Raw genomic sequence first — 4,964 nt, 5'->3', positions numbered from 1 at the left:
CCCATAGAAATAAAAAGTTAGAATAAAATTTTGCTCCTGAATTACAGTTTGGCTCAGAATGATTAGACAGAATCAGACAAAGGGTGTGTTGTATAGCAGAATGTCCTATATTTCTGCCGGAAGAAGAACATTTAAGAAGAGCTACTTTTGCCTCAAGCTAAGCTTCTTATCTAGCAATGTGTATGGCCTTCTACAGAGCACAAAGAAAAAGATTCTTGCTCCAGTGCTATTCCTGAATCCAAATTATGATTCATTGACCTGGTTTGCATACCATGCTAAATCAGGGTTGAACAATAGTTTGTTAAATTATAAGCGGCTATGTCCATGGAATGTGCAAAGCCAAAACTAAATAAGTCACACTAGATGAGTTCACACAGCATACCGAATCCAGATAAAGGTTTACAAATAGCAACTACTGCATGTTGACAACATGTTATTCCCAAATAAACTAGTTTACACAACGCAGTAAGACAAAATGTTATTACATGACAAAGGGTCAAGTTATTTGCTGGACTATCTATCTCCAATTGCTGTCACACAAGATCCAAGAGGGTGGCATGCTTTGGTACCCTTCTATAAAACAATGTCACATAGCAGGACTCAAGAAATATCCCATATTTGTGGCAGCATCTTTATGATAGCTTGCCCTCTAATAATACAAATATGTCCTCTTTTTGGATCTTAAAATCTGCTAGCTCCAACACAATAAAAAAGTGAATAAATAAGAGAAACCCCACAGGGCTCTGTCTTCTGACTTGTGCATCTTAACTTCTTCAAAAATCCTTAAAATTAGGGGTGAACTCTTTGATAGCATAATTTTCAGACCACCCAAATTATTTATTTAGCTTAACATAGGGGGACAATAAGAATTTGAAACAATAAACAAAACATAAAACATGACATTATCAAATGCAATTCAGTGTAAGCCAAAGTAAAGGGAGTTGAGGAAGGAAGGAAGGAAAGGAAGGAAGGGTTTCCAAAAGTTTCTCATAAAGAAATTCAATGGGAAAGTAAACAGAAAATTAAAAGCCACCCCCACTCCTACTAGCTCCCATTGGGCAGTATTCTCTGACTAAAATGAGAAGTGCTGGAGAGCAAAACAGCTACACAAAAGTGTCAATATTTTAACATGGTTTGCTGTCTTAGGGTCCTGCTTACAGGATATTATGAAATCCTGAGTATCTAGCTTTCCAAGAGATGACAAGAATGTCTTAATATCAGCTACAGCTAACGTGGGAAAAAATATTCATCATGCCACTGAGGTTGGTTCATTAAGTGATCTGGGACCAAACTGTTCTTCAGAGGCTGATATAATGGTCTTCATGTGACAGTTGAAAAAAAACAAAAACCTAATAATTATTGATGATTCCTTCCTTCCCATAAATGCAACATTTTTTTAGTTCTAACTCAGTGTTTCTCAACCTTGACAATTTTAAGGCATGTGGACTTCAACTCCCAGAATTCCACAGCCAGCAATGCTGGCTGTGGAATTCTGGGAGTTGAAGTCCACATGCCTTAAAATTGTCAAGGTTGAGAAACACTGTAACTGTTGCTGAATCCTTAACAGGGTGATAAAATTATATGTTACCTAGAGAAGAAAGTCTTATCATTTCACTCACTTAGTAAGAATGTCTTCTGTATATAATTGCTATTTATTTTTTTATTCAGAAAGGAGATTCTTCCACTGAGCCAGGGTTTTGTGCTCTTTTCCAAGTGCTCTTAAAAGCACAGCAGTAGCCAATTATATATAATCTTGCTATCTAACATTTATTATTCTTGTTTCATTGAGTTCTTCCAGAAGATCAGCACCTACTGTTACACTAAATCTTGCTGTTGTGATACTGTCTTGGTCAATGAGTGAGTGATGCTGGAAAGTTTGCTGAACAAGCCATCCCATCAATTATTGCTCTCCAAGCTGACCAGCCAATGTTCTTGCCATTCAGACATTGATCCCTCCACAACTGCACTCAAGCAAATCTTGGAAAACCTAATTAGAAAGAAAAAAAAAAGAAATATACTCAAATCACAAGAGGTTAAAAGAATTTGCTAGCAATTTGTTTCCATACAAAATACATACATACATGCCACATTGGCCCTCTGTAAACACAATGTGACTTCTTAGGAAGCTTGCCAGATTCCTAATGACGAACGAGATGTGAAGAAAACCTTTCAGAAACTGGTAGGGTGAAAAGAAGCACGATCAAATGAGCAAATAATAATACAGCCAACTTCAGCCAAGTGTTTCATAACTTGACTTCAGCTAAGTGTTTCATAACTTGACTTCTGAATTTCTGTGGCTCAGGCCATTACGATTGAGCTTTTGAGAGAACTAACTCCATAGTGGATTGAAATGCAGTGGTGAGGCTTGCAGAAATGTGGGGAAATTTGGAGAGTGGGGAAAACAGTCCCCTAAACAGATGCCACTAAAGATGGTGGTATGTGGGAATGACCAATATAATGGTATGTGGGAATGACCTTGAGAGTAGGGGAAAATGCTGCCTAGAGAATGGTCAAATAAAGGAGGACATAGCATAATGACCAGAGAAAGAAGCTCGGAAGAGACCATTCCCTAACTTCTCAGGAGACAACGGGAGATTTCAGACTTGAATGATTCTGTTAAAGTAGACTTACAATAGAGTGGAATCTGGTTGTGTTTTCTGTCTGGTTTGGGAAGGCTGACACACAATAGGCCTCCAGTAGTGACCCATAGCAATTTTTTACCTGAATTCTAAACTTATAAACATCCTACTGTCTGGGTATTCTAGAACATGTGCTCATAATGTATAAAATTAACAAAAGAGGCAACTGGCCTGGGAATAGGAATTTCCATTATTCTGTTCAGTTAACTACTAGTTCTTCTTTTGTTAGAAATTAAAATAAACTTCCATTGCTACTTTAAAACATGACCTGTAAATCTGTTGTGTTCGCTTATTTTTGTATGTACTAATTTTGGATATGCTGCCACTAAGCCAGATAACACTATTTTCTTGTGAAAATGCAGACAGTCATCATTATTTTAAAATAAAGTATTTTAACCTCTTGTCTTAAGAAGAAAGCTAAATAATTGGAGAAAAATCCACTTTGTGAGCACTTTCCCATGAAGAGACAGGTTAAATATCCCTTCCACTACACTAGTATCCCAACCTTTATGTCCCACCCTACAGCAGCAATTAAAAACAAAGGCAACATTAAATGCAGTCATGCATTTAATATAATGTGTAGTTTGATCCTTAGGAGAAGGTGGTGCTGGAATGAAACAATGCATTAATGGCTCTCATCTGAAGACTTAGAAAATTGCCACCTCTTGACACCAAAAATGGAGTCCCCAAGGAGAAACCAGGAATAAAGTTTATATTTATCTAAGGTGCACAGCTTTTTAAAGTAAGCAAATGTGGATGTGGATAAATAGTAAATTAATAGAAATTTGGTCTTATTTTTGCATAAAATGCATTGAAAACAAATGAAAGCAAATGAAAATGCTGATCAGTTGGTGATTTTTTTATTATTATCCCACTTTTGTTATTTTTTTATAAATACCTTAAGGAGCAAAATACCTAATACTTCTTTCTCCTCCTATTTGCAACACTGCATGTCCAGATGAACATAACATAAAGATAAAATATTGAGAAAGGGAGCCATCAAATCACTGTGAGTACACAGGGGGACATTTTCCCCTCAGAGAATATCCAAACTGAATTTGTTTGTTTTCTGGAAAGAGACCATAAATATAGATGGTCCAAACCATTTTTAAGAACTTTCCTTCTGGCTCAGTTAAAAATTTCCTCCTCATCCTTGAGCCACCAGAAAAATAAACTGGCATAGCATTTGCTGTCCCCATTGCTGATTACTATCCAGAAGGAATCCAAATAGAGGCTACGGAAATAGGATTCAAAATCATGTGAGAAAATATGCATAGCGTGTTAAGCAAAGACACTGATTAAACCCTCCAGCTTTGATGTCCCCAATTTCTCAATGTCACTAATCAGGAAGAAACCATCTGCCAAATATAACTCTGGTGTGATTGGCAGATAGTTTTGACAGATGGTAGGGTTAACCATCTATCAAAACCAGGTACTTCCCCAAGCTCACCAGACATGGCGTGGGGGTAGGGGCTGACTTTTAAAGGAGAAGATCCCTGGCTTTATTGCACAACTACTTCAGTCCAACAGTCAGCTGTTTGGCACACTTATTTTGACATGAGGTTTAGCACTATTTTAAAAGAGAGCTAAAGTCACCCTGAGAACAGCTAATCAACAGGATAGGAAGACTTCTTCAGAATTGCCAATTGCCCTCACCACACAGGCCTACAGACCTGTTCTGCATCTGATTTGTGGGGTGGTAAATGATAAAGTGATAGATTTGCCCAGTTCTCCTTGTTATTGTGGCCCTTCCTTGTCCTATAATCAGCTATATCCAGTGTCATTGGGAAGCAATCGGTAACACAATAGACATGTTTTCTCTATCAGGCATGCTTTCACCTGAGAAGGAAGGAAGGAAGGAAGGAAGGAAGGAAGGAAGGAAGGAAGGAAGGAAGGAAGGAAGGAAGGAAGGAAGGAAGGAAGGAAGGAAGGCCCAGAGGTGAGATGAACAGTGCCAGCCCTAAGTGGCCATTAAGAGATAGCCTCATACTGTTCCCTACAGATTACCTGACTATCCCACTGTCAGTATATGCAGAGAAAAATGTTATTGCCCCTCACCTCAAAACTGCCAAAGTTTGCTATCAGCTTAAGGGGAAGATGAAATGTATTGGGGTTTTGTCATTAGTAAATGATTAAGCATACCTGCAATTTTGTATTGTTGCTTAATCGCCTTGGATTGCCAGGGTATTTTGTCCTTCTTGCAGGCTTGCTGGAATTTGTTCTAGAAGCTTCAGTGAAGCAAAACAACAGAAAATCCTACTTCTGACTCTTGTGTCTTTTGTTTAATTAACAAAAAAGACATAATAACGGTGATGGAAGTTGGGA

The 4,964-nt window shown here is 37.9% G+C and overlaps 1 long non-coding RNA gene across 1 annotated transcript; it reads right to left on the bottom strand.

Annotated features, from left to right (window-relative positions):
- Positions 1–1,658: 1,658 nt before the first annotated feature.
- Positions 1,659–2,732, bottom strand: LOC120309500. Its single transcript, XR_005557101.1, has 3 exons — positions 2,632–2,732; positions 2,082–2,176; positions 1,659–1,987 (listed from the first exon to the last, which is right to left on the bottom strand). It is a non-coding gene; the product is annotated as an uncharacterized LOC120309500 (long non-coding RNA).
- Positions 2,733–4,964: the final 2,232 nt, after the last annotated feature.

This window comes from Crotalus tigris, unplaced genomic scaffold (genome assembly GCF_016545835.1).
Source record: "Crotalus tigris isolate CLP2741 ecotype Arizona unplaced genomic scaffold, ASM1654583v1 scf7180000018030.5226217, whole genome shotgun sequence".
NCBI lineage: Eukaryota > Metazoa > Chordata > Lepidosauria > Squamata > Viperidae > Crotalus > Crotalus tigris.
The sequence above is the reverse complement of the archived record's forward strand: the minus strand, read 5'-3'. Positions and strand labels throughout refer to the sequence as shown.